We start from the raw sequence: 13227 nt of genomic DNA, 5'->3' as shown, positions 1-13227 counted from the left end.
GGCCATGCGGAGCAAAGCCCTACATTGATCCATATTGGACACTGAAACAAAAGAAAAATAAACTTCTTTTATGTTATTTAAACATTAAAGCTGTTTGTTACAGCCATTAGCCTATACTAAAAAGCATGGATTAGGAAATAAAAGTATTATTTACTAGGATGTTACATTTCCCCAAAGATTCTTAAAAAAAAATACAAACAAAAAACATTTAATGCATTTAGTATAGAGCAGAAAGCAGAGAATATTAGTAATCTTAGAAATAATGAGACCCAAGTCTCTCTCCTCCTTAGCACTTGCTTTTACCCCAACCTCATTCCACCTTTACAGATCAGGCAAAAGGGAATCAAATATTCTGGGACAACGGAAGGTCTAATAGTGTGGTAGTCTCAAATGTTCTCAGTACAGCTTCATACCATTGAGTTCTCTTGTTGTCTTCTGAGGCAAAAGAGGATTCCTTTGCTAGAAAGTTTCTTTCACAACATTACACTCAGACACCTGCCTTCATATCTATATTTAGCTATGAAAAGAATTTTCTTTCCTTTCAAGGTTTGTCCCATAATAGCAAATATTTAATGAGCCCAAAGTCTGAATATGTGACTCATGTGCTGCTCTTAAATTCTAAGCACCAAGCAAGATATTAAAGTCATTCTTGAAATTGTGCTTACTCCACAACCTTCCTTAAATTTCCTTAGTGCTGTTCGTGATATAACAGCCCCATAAACTAAGTGAGCTGAGAAATAAAAATTATACAGTTATATGATTTTGGAGATAAAATAAGGATTACTATAACTTTGCACAAATTATTACCTCTCTTCTGTTTTCCTACCATTATAGGTTAATGATATAAGAAAGAAAATTAACATAAACCCAGGTTTTGAGAACTTTTAGGCTGGAAAAGATTTAGTTTGTCTGTGTTTACTTAGCCCCTTGGCACTATTCTCTTTGCAAGGTAATCACCCTTCTTTTCCCTGTGGAAAACCAGACCTATAGTTCAGAAGCCAAAAGCATCAGTCTGGAGGCCCACACAATTAATTATCTCCCCCTCACAATACCCTGCAGAAATTTATTTTTTTTAAAGAAATAAAGTTATCACTTTTGGGAGGAGCTATAGTTTAATTAGGTATAATCATCGAATTTCAGTGTATTCTAGTCATGTGGCCAAGTGTGTATTATCACAGAAATTGTGTGCCACAATTTAGAATATATCCTTACACATCTCAAATAAAAGATTGACCAGTAATGGGCACATTCCATTTATAAAGTGATTATTATGGCCTAAAGTTATACTTGGATTTAGAAAATTTTGAGAGATTAAATACATTTAAAGCTGAAAAGTAAGTTGCGTTGGCAGGAATGTCAAAATAATTAAAGCAGTAACTTAAGAAATATAACTCAAGTTGGGAATATTCTTAGATACTCTCATATTCTGCTGATAATTCAACAGGACCAAATCTCTACCATTTGGGGGCAAAACAAAATATCGCCTGATAGACTAGCAAAATAACCATAATGTTTCTCCCTAAATAACTTTACTATTTCAATCTCCATACACAGTGTGCTTTGCTTTGGACCAGTGGCCTTAAAAGGAAGCAGTATCTGCCTGGATTTCCACTGTTGCTGCCTTGCCTGGGCAAATCACTCTAAGAATGGCACGAATATGTAGAGAATTCCTGGCATGTAACTTTCTGTATACACTTTATAAACGCTTGGAAGGCTGGACCTAGCAGGCATAGAAAATGCCCTGAGAGCAGTGTGCTATTTGATGTGGCCTAGAATTCATGCAAAAACTGATCATTGTTTAGACAATATGAAAATTATGGTTAGAAGAAACTAGCACAGATATTACCCTTTTCCCTGGGAGTACAAGCCATCCCCACTCCACTCCACCCATCTTGAAAACGTTCAAGAGGATAAATTCCTCTGCCACTTAGATCAGGTTTCACTTCCCTCCGGTCAAGAACCCCTCGCTAAAGAGACCACAGCAACTCCACCTGTGGAGAATTGCGCTCTGCCTCGGGCTGGTTCTGCTTGCAGCAGCAGAAAGTTAGAGGAATGCCTGGAGTAGCCAAGCTCCTGAAGTCTCCACGCGTGTTTGTTTGTTTGCTGTTTTCTTCCTAAAAAACGTAACAGGGACCTACCCGTTCAGCCAGTGCTTAGGATGTGTTATCAAGTGTGAGGGGATTTTCTTCTCACTGAGTACATTCTGTGTAGTACACGAAGGGACTGCATGAGTAAAAGTGTAAGGGGCTACTGAGTCCCCACCTGCCATGCCAGCATACGTGTCTGTCCATTTCCCATGACTGCAGCTATTCCGTTCCATCTACTGCTTCCCAGATCTAATCCTGACCTGAGGAAAGGGACCTTGAGCAGCTCCCCCCCACATCCCACGTTCCCGACCACGGTGTAAAAATACTCCCACTTGAAAGATGGTTCCTTCTGAGAACTGTGAGAGACGGACTCTGTTCCCTGCCTCTTGCCTAGTTACTCGTTGTTGGCAGTCTTTGGCGTGCCTTGGTTTGTTGAAGCATCACCATAATCTCTGTCTTCATTTTCACATAGCATTCTCCTCATGTACGTGGTTCTGTGTTCAAATTTTCCTTTTTATAAAGACACCAGTCCTATTAAATTAGGCCCAATATAATGACCTCATCTTAATTAATTATATCTGCAATGACTCTATTTCCAAATAAGATCCCTTTCTGCGGTACTGGACGTTAGGACTTCAACATGTGAATTTTGGAGGGATACAAGGGATAAAGCTGCTTTTCTATCCATTGGTTATGTTACCATTCAAATTTTTGCTTTGCAGCAATATATTTTATTATTTATATAGGTTTTAGAAGCCTAAAACGTCCTCATCTGACAGCCCACAAAGAACAATGGATTTCACTCTCATAACTCCAAGGGACCGAATTGTGCCAATAACTTGAGTGAGTAGAAAACTGATCTTCCTCCAGAGTCTCCAGAAAGAAACACAGCAGCTCTGTCAACACCGCGACTTTAACCTGGTGAGACCTATATTAGACATTGGATCTACAGAAATAGAAAATAAACTGGAGTTCTTTAAGGCCACCAAGTTTGTGGTAATTTGTTATGGCAGCAGAAGCAACCCAACACAAAATGAATGGTAGGATCTGTGCTGTGCTATGCTGAGCACATGATGTGCCATATCCCACTTAATCTTCACCGTGGCATCTCCTGTGTAAACTTGAAATATCAGTGAATTATGATCATGGAAACAAAATATCTGTTCAATGTCACATGACTCTCTAAATCACATGATTTTGATCTGACACTAGTAATGAAGCAACCTGTGAAAGAACAAGTAATATTTTTCTAGCAGTGGGGATGGGCCGCCCCGTCTGACGCCCATCTCTACTCTGTGCCCAAGGGCCTGCTTTCGAGGAGCAACTGCTTGGAGTCAGTGGTGTTATCAGAGAATAAAGGAAAGTTATCCAGCCCTCGTCAAGATGGAGTCTGCCCCCTGAAAAACTAGAGTGCAGACTCTAACTGAAGGTTCACCAAAACAGAAAAATAAAGGAAAACTTTAAGACAAGCATGAGATAACCCAGGTCAAATGACACCTGCTCCTTGAAGTGGCTTCCCATCATCTTCCTAGGGACCCCTTCTGAATTCATGCAGCATTTTTGCTCTAGTTCTTATGTCCTTACTGCTTGATAGTTTGTTGCTTATGTATGTGCCTAATCTCTGAGCATGGTTACTATCTGCTGCACAAAACCATGTATCAGACACTCAGCTAAATGCTTTACCAACATTATCTCATTAAATCCCCATTAACAGGCCATGTGATAGCTACGATAATTATTGACAATTTCTTACGCAAAGAGGCTGAAGTCAAACAGATCTCACAGCTTACTCATGGCCTCACAATTAACAAGTGTTAGCACCAGAATTCAAGACCTGTTGCCTATCTTCCCAGCAAGGATGACATGGAAACTCCTATGTTTGTTCTCAGGTTTATTCATTGTATGCCTGGGGTATAGCAAAGACTCAACAAATATTTACAGAGTGGAAGAAAAGTAACTGGGAGTGGAAATTTTCATAAAGAAAAATTTAACTAATAAAGAAGATCACCTTCTAAAAATCTGGCTCAGTGATCCTCAAGGTATCAGGTTTTTTCTGTTTGTCCACTCTGCTGTCTTCAGTATGCTGCCTGGGCCTTCGGCTAGCTCCTCTCATAATTGCAAGGTAGATTCAGAAAGTCCAGCATTGCCTCTTTACCTAGCTTTAACCAAATACAACTGAACTTTGTCCTTTATCTATTTTAAAGATCAAAAAAAATCTTTCTCCCAAGCTCCTTCAACAGAATTGTCTTCATTGGCCAAAATTATATCACATGTCCCCTTCCTGAACTAACCACTGGCAAGGTGGATGGACTTATCATGACAGTCTTAAAATGATCAAGATCCATTCCCCCGGCTCAGCCTCTCTGATTGTTGAGCCAAATTAACTTCCTGTGGCAAGGTAGAAGTAAAGAAAATGGCTGTTGAATAAACTGTTATAAAGAGTTCCAGATTAAGGATAGGGCAAGTCTATATGGCCACCTTTCTGCATAGGTATCTTAATTGCCAAGTGGATTTCCCAAACCATCCCTCACCATTCTGGTATAAATTTTATAATCAACAGAACTAGAAAACTGTGATTTCATTATTATTGGCTCCTCTCCTTTTTTAAAAACCAGATTTCAGCCCTTCCTGGGCTTGATATTTCTGACCACTTAAAATCCAGTCCTGGATTCTGACCCATCATATGTTTTGATGAGTAAAAATAAGCCTTAACATATAAACAATTAAACAAACATAAAATCTGTGTGACTCAGAAAACCTGTTGCAATGGATTGAATGTTTATGTCATCTCAAAATTCAGATGTTAAAATCTTAACCCTCAAAGTGATCGTATTGGGTATCAGGCAGAGCACTCATGAGTGAAATTAGTGCTCTTATGAAAGTGACCCTAGAGCCCTGGCCAGTTTGGCTCAGTGGTTGGAGCGTCGGCCCACGGACCAGAGAGTCCCAGGTTCGGTTCCGCTAAGGACATGTACCTCCGTTGCAGTTCATCCCCGGCCCCAGTTGGGGTCATGTGGGTGGCAACCAGTCGATGTGTCTCTCTCACATCGGTGTTTCTCTCTCTCTCCCCCTTCCACTCTATCTGAAGATAAATGCAAAGAATGTGCTTGGGTGAGGATAAAAACAAAACAAAAGATGCCCTGGCCGATTTGGCTCAGCGGTTAGAGCGTCGGCCTGCGGTCCGGAGAGACCCGGGTTCGGTTCCCGCTAGGGGCATGTACCTCGGTTGCAGTTTGTCCCCGGCTCTGGTCAGTCATGCGGGGTGGCAGCCACTCGATGTGTTCCTTTCGCATGGATGTTTCTCTCTCTCTCTCTGTTCCTCTCTCTCCCTCCCACTCTACCTGAACAAAAAATGGAAAAATGTCCTCGGGTGAGGAAAAAAAAAAGAAAAGAAAAGAAAGAAAGTTACCCTGGAGACATCCCTCACACTCCCACTACCTAAAGTCACACAGAGAAGACGCCATCTGAGAAGTGGCTCCCAGCAGACCCGGGATCTGCCAGCACCTTGATCTTGGACGTCCAGCCTCCACAGCCATGAGGAAGAGGTTTCTGTTGCTTATAAGCTACCTAGTCTGTGGGATTTTTATTATACCAGCCTACAAGGACTAATACAGCCATCTTTCTAGAAATTGACTGAAGTCCAAACTGTCTCCACAGAACAGAGTCTGGGGAAAGATAAAGAGGGTTGATTTGTAGGACCTGCCTCCTACTACTGGTATAAATAGCATTATTTTTTACTGAGACTATTCCCTCTGAAATTATTCTTACCCTTTATTTTTTTAGATCAGGTATCCTCATCTTTGAGTGGATTATATGACCCTGGCTAACTCCAAAGTTCAAAAAACTTGAATCAAAGTTTAAAGTCTGCCCTTCTCATTTAGAGATACAGCAATAATAGTAGATGAAAACATTGATTGTACATAATCCTTCAGAGATACCCAATAGCACTTTTACCTCTTCAGCTCTAAATGAGTTTGAATCTCTGCACGTGTTCCTGCCTTGATGGTTAATAATCAGATAACACACACACACACCACCACCACCACCACACACACACAAACACACACACACACACCACCACCAGCACCACCACACACAAACACACACACACACCACCACCACCACCACACACAAACACACACACACACCACCACCATATACACACACACCACCACACACCACCACCAGCACCACCAGCACCACCACACACAAACACACACACACACACCACCACCACCACCACACTCAAACACACACACACACCACCACCACCACCACACACACACACCCCACCACACACACACTCACACCACCACCACCAGCACCACCATCACACACACACACACACCACCACCACCACCACCACACAAACACACACACATACCACCACCAGCACCACCAGCACCACCACACACACACACACACCACCACCACCACCACACACACACACACCACCACCACCACCACACACAAACACACACACACACACCACCACCAGCACCACCACCACACACAAACACACACACACACACCACCACCACCACCACACACACACACACACCACCACACACCACCACCAGCACCACCACCACCACCACACAAACACACACCACACACCACCACCACAACAAACACAAACACACACACACCACCACCACCACACACACAAACACACACACACACCACCACCACCACCACACTCAAACACACACACACACACACCACCACACCACACACACCACCACACACACACACACCACCACCACCACCACACACACACACACCCCCCCACCACCACAACCCACACACAAACACACACCCACACACCACCACCAGCACCACCACCACCACCACACACAAACACCCCACCACACACACACTCACACCACCACCACCAGCACCACCACACACAAACACACACACACAGAAACCCAATGATGATTTCCATGTCACTCTTCAGGTCACAAATCCAGAAAAAGAGTGGATTTAGAAAGCCATGCCAAAAATTTAAATAAAATGAAATAACAATAAATAAATAATAATAATAAAGGAAAGTTTCGAAATTTCAACAGAAAGAAAGCAAAAATGTGTGTGCTCAGACTCCCCTCGGATAGCCTGCGGGCTGCAGAGAAGCCCGCGGGACAGGCAAACCTGTCAGTCCCTGTTACCTCGCTGGGCCTGGTCTCCGTCCCCAGGCCCTCTGCTGCCGGGCGTCAGTGCCCTACGTCAGCTGAGACGCTAGCCAGCTGAAGAAGGGCGAGAGGCAGGTCCTCCACTGGAGCCTGGAAACTGTCACTCGTGTCTCTTTAGACCTGTGACAGGTTATGCCTTTCCAACAGGCTGTCAGTTTGATTCCTGACTTGCCAAGGCAGCTGCTTACACAGAGGTCTTTAGAAAATCAGAGAGGAGAACCTGATCTAGTCCAGCAAGTGAGGACACAAAGCAGCCATTGCCTTAGAAAAAAGAAAGAAAAGCATAGCGGCATTTAAGGGACAACATTAATTAACTCACTTTGTGACCAATAACTGTGATGCAAAAAAAGCAGTCACATCCAAACACCCAAATTAACACTGTGAATGATCCATGCAAAAAGAAACTTAACATTTATTCTACTGACTGAGTTACTGTGTTGAAGAAAAAAAAACAATGAGTTAGTAGGTTCCTTTGGCTTCCATTACATTTAACAATTGAGAGGGGAAAAAAGCTATAATTGGTACCAACTCATCCTGTGAGTTGCAAAGCCAAGAATGTTTTGTTGTCCATGACATTTTTTTTCCAGGGTTAATATCCTTCTTACTTCAATTAGAGAGATATTTAAAACACCAATCCAAGGATTAGCATCTGAATGTATTACTTTCTATTTTAATGTCAGGAGTGAAGAGCAAAAAGTCTATTTCACTACAACTATAAAGCCTTTTAAAACTCTGAGAGAAAAGTGGATAAATTCCCTTCTTTGGACAGGGCAGTGATGAAGGGCTGGGCATACACTCAACATTGTTCGTTATCACCATGGCTTTGTTTCTCTGACCTACACCCCAAAGGAGTCATTTCTTCAGTCCCCTCTCCCCAGACCTCAGGACTCCCACTTCTCAGCACCAGGTGACTCTCCACGCCCCAATGCGGGATGAGTCTGACAGTGCCCGAAAGGAACACGTCCTCCCATAAGAAACCGACAGTGATCCAGGCAGGCGTATCTGGGATGACGGCTCCAAATGATCAGGAAGAAAAGAGTACGGCTGGAGACTACACAGCCTCGGGATTCTCCAGAGGAAGCTGTCTGGCTGCCAACATTACAGTACAGGACTATACAGAAACCAAGAACCCAGGCTGAGAGACCTGTAGTCTGTTTTGACTTCTTGTGATGGTTTCCACTATAACAATTTATATCCTTGCTGTGTGACTTTGGGCTAATTATGTTTAACCTCTCTCTGACTCAGTTTCCTCAGCTATAAAATGAGGATAAGTAATAATATCCACGTAAAAAAACTGCTGTAAGGATTAAATGAATTAATATTTGCAAAACCCCTTATAACAGAGGACCTTAATCTTCAATTTTTTGAATAAATATTTATTTCCTGCTGTAAAAGAAGAAAGTCCTATCATTCTATTTCCTCTTAACTGTCCTCTTATCTCTTTGTTCTTAGTTATACCTTTAAATAATATACTTTTATATTACTATGTAATACATTTACATCTATCACTTAACTTACCAGCTTTCAACAATACACAGTTGCCTCTGATACAAAAGAAACTTGGAAAATATCTGTGGAATAACTTCAGATACATTGGGCCACTGTTAGGTAAACTTGGGTCAACACTCCATTTATTACCCAGTGTCCCTATGGTCTCATTTTGAGCAGGGCACACTGGCATAGGGAATAGTATTATCTCAGAGTGGGCACCTAATAATCTCTTAATGATTTGGGTACCTACACATATTTACCTTGTAAAAGACAGAATTTTTCTTTGGGGGAAACCTTTGGGAGAGAATTTTCATAATAGCTACCGTTCTAGGCACTTACAGCTGTATAACAAACAATTCAGGAGTTTAAAAGAACAAACAGTTATCATCACTCACATTTCTGTAGCTCTAGTGGGTGGCTTTTGCTTAGCGTCTCTCATGCATTGTAGTTAGATCAGGCCGGGGCAGCGTCATCTACAAACTGGACTGAGTAGACATCCACGATGGCTCTTTCATTCACAGACCTGGCACCTCGGTGCTCATTAATCTTTTTCTCTCTCTGTGTTCCATGGGTTTCATTGGATAGTGGTCTCAGAGTAGTCACATTCTTACACAATGGCTGGCTTCCAAGAGGCAACAAACTGGAGCTGCTAGGCCAGTTAAGCGCTATACCTGGAAATGACACAGGGACACTTACTATATTTGATTGATCACAACAGTCATAGAGCCTACTCAGATGAAAGGGAGCCAAGAAATAAACTCCATTTTTAAATAGGGGAGTGTTCCTTTGGTGGGGGAGCATGCTCCTCATGGGGGAGGTCGCACTGCTGAAGAGCATGTGAGTTGGGAGATTGGTCTCACGATGACATTTGTAGTATGGAGCTTGTCCTTCATTCTAGGGGCTCTCATTGTGAACTTCCTCAGGAATGTGAATGGGCAAAGGGACTATGACATTTTTGGAGATGAAAGGCAAGTCTCAGCTCACCATATCTAAGGAGTTTTTTAATCATGCAAATAGATTTTTAGTGGGTTGCCATTTCTAAGAGTAATAAAATAGACAGTACTTTAGCAAGGTTAAGAGTAAAAGATAAAAGACACATCAATGTTAGGAGTAAAAAAGGGAGAGTAATGACAAAGTGAAGATTTTTTAAATCGCAAATGAAACGCTATAGAAATTTTGCCAGTAAATTTGAAAACTCAGACAAAATAGAAAATTATAACTTACTACTGCTAACTCAATAACAAATAGAAAAACTTAAGAGACCTACGGCCATTTGCCAAATAGAATCCGTAATTAAACATCTCCACCAGTAGCTCCCTTAACCTTTCCTTTTACAGGGAAGTTCTACCACAACTTCAAGGAACGGATAATTTTACTGTTATGCAAAGTGTTCCAAAGAAATAAAAACAAGAAGTTCCCAACTTATTCCATAAAGATAAAAACCTATCAACAATGTATAAAAAATTCAATAAAGAAAAATTATAGACAAATCTCATTTTTAAATATAGATATGAAGACCTTGAATAGAATATTAGAAAACAATACAAATAATGTCATTAAAAGTAAATATTAAAATATTAATGTAAATATTAAAAATGACAAATAATGTCATTAATGACAAATAATGTCATTAAAAGTAAATACTAATGTAACATTAAATATTGTTACAGGAATACATGGACTATTAAATCTTACCAACTGTATTAAGTTAGAATGGTACTAATATAATTTTCCACATTAACAGATTAAAAGAGAAAACCCATATAGTTCAAAAGGTGCAGAAAAGTATTCAATAAACTCTTACCAAAATTAGTGGGGTGATCACATTGTAAGGTATAAAATGTCAAATCACTATAGTGTATACCGGGAACTAATATAATATTATACACCAACTATGCTTAAATTTTAAAAATGAGAATAAATTAATTAAATAAAACAACAGTTCAAAATTATAAATAAATAAACCTAACCTAGGTCTGACCTTTGGCAAGTTAATTAACCTCTCTGTGACTCAGTTTACTTGTCTGTGAAATGTGGATAATAGCACTTACCTTCTAAGGTTAAGGTATATAATATGCTTTTGAACAGTGTCTAGAAGATAGGTGTTTAATCAATGTTCACCACTGTGATGATGATGACAATAATGATGACTATAATATTTATATACTTTTTAAACATAAAAAGAGATCCATATGTTGTTTATGAATAGTATACAGTAAAATTACCAAATGGAAGTTTCATAGTAATAGTTATTTCTGAAAAAAAGGAGAAGAAAGAAGTGGAGTACATGAATCAATCTTTGTAATATATGTATTTGTGAATTAGAGAGATCTGAATATAGCAAAAAGTCAACATTTAAATCCAGATGGTGGGTGTGTATGGTTTCATTATATCATGTTCTGTATTTCTATATATTGAAATATTTAATGAAAAAATTAAAATGAAAGGACTATAATGAGATATTTTAAGATGTTAATAGTAAATACATCTGGGTTATACTATAGTGACTGTTCTTTGTTTTCTTAAATAGAGTTCTTTAAATTTTCCAAATTTTCTACAATGAGAATATATTTCTTTTATAATTATACAAAAAATAATTTTTAAAGCAAAGATAAAATTCTTCTAACATTGAAGTCACCAAAGGTCTGCTTCATCTAAATTAATCTTCATTTAGACATCCTCTAATCAAATCAAATCTCCATATATTAAAACTTGTATAACTTTAATAGTAGAGCATTTTATTTACTACATCAAAATGTATATTTACAAAATAAGCATCCTTTTTTTGTCTTTCTTTAATTAAATAATTTATCAGCATCTGTCACTATCTTTATTATAAAAAAAAAAAGTCATCTCCTGTAAATTTCATATTCTTGATGCAATGTTGGAAGAGGTACAGAGGATATCCAGTTGCATTTCTTAGAAAACCCATGTTAATGACACCACAACAGATCTCTAACCTCCCTATTTGGTGCTTCGTGTCTAAAAGCACATCTAATCTAAAAACAGAACTGACCTGCACAGCCCTTGTAATTTATCTTTTATCATGATTACAATTTCTAATCTAACCAGCAGCAGTTCAAATTGAACTCTGATCCAAATGATCAATAGCTGTACATGACCCATTAGATGTGCGAATATTAAATCGTTTTTGGCTAAGGGCTGTCCAAATGAAAAGCATATAATTACCATCTATTAACATATGTTGAAGCAAATAACACAAAAATGCAAAATGTGTCACACACCATCTATCAGAATTCCAGTGACTATGATGATGTTAAGGTTAAATCTAATATTTTCATATGGATTAGTACCAAATTATGATTTATGTCTTTAGGCATTTATTATTAATAATGTTGGCTTTAGGACACAAAATGTATAAATTTGTGAATAAAATACATTTAATTTTTTATTCCATCCTTTTTGGGGGTGGGTGGGTGCATCGGGGGCTTTCTTAACATAAAAGTGTGCCTACCTGCTTGTAGGAAGTAGAGATGGTCAGTGAGGAAAAGGATAATTAAATCAATATGATAGGAAAAGAATTCCAAATATCTATCTTACTTTTCATGTTTTCCCTGTGAGTAAAAAGACTATACGAAATAAAAGTATAAAACCAGATACAGAGTAGAAATGAGTCCAATCTTCTACCCTAAGAGTCAGAGAGAACAGCAGCAACGAAGCTCTCCCATCAACCCACGTGCACTCCTTCTCATAACAATGCAGTCTTTGGATATTTTTCTTTATGGAAAAACCAAACCCCTAGTGTTCTAAGGTCAACCTAGACAAGTAACCTTTTACAGCATATTTCCTAGACTCTCTTGCAGTTAGTTAAGAGTTTTGTGACTGCACCCAGGATATTAAGGTTAGAAAGATGATGCGACCTACTTCCAGATCTGTCCGTCAAAGCATCTCATGTGACTCTCCAGGCACTTCCTCATTGCTGTGGTGAGGCCACATGGTCCAAGTGCCATAGCTGGAAGATGCTGGAGTATCACCCAGCTTCATGGACTTCGCAAGAGCCAAAAATAAACTTTTACTACAGTAAGCCTCTGAGGTTCCTGGGTTTGCTTTGACTACATCACAGCGTAGCCCATTCAGATTCATTTCAGGTATGAGCAGAATTAGAAAATTTTTCTGTGTTCACTCCCCTCCCCCCGCTCCAACCCCACTGCGCAGGCTCTTCTTTTCATTCACTGGTGCTATAGCTCAGAATCAGCATCCTGTCCTCCTGGCCCCTACATGTTTTTCTCCCTCCACACTTACACAGATTTAGCCCCTAGTCCTTACTGAATTGTACTTGTATCTTTCTATTTTCTCAGGACCCCAAATTTTAACTTTTGAACCCATTGTCTCTCGGGCCAGAAGAAGTGAATTTGGACAAGTTGTTCTTAGTTGTCTGTGAATCTCCCTGTAAGGAAGGAAGAATTCCCTCTTCCCACCACGCCCTGAGGAAAGTA

The sequence above is a fragment of the Molossus molossus genome, unplaced genomic scaffold (assembly GCF_014108415.1).
Source record: "Molossus molossus isolate mMolMol1 unplaced genomic scaffold, mMolMol1.p scaffold_m16_p_11, whole genome shotgun sequence".
Lineage (NCBI taxonomy): Eukaryota > Metazoa > Chordata > Mammalia > Chiroptera > Molossidae > Molossus > Molossus molossus.
The sequence above is the reverse complement of the archived record's forward strand: the minus strand, read 5'-3'. Positions refer to the sequence as shown.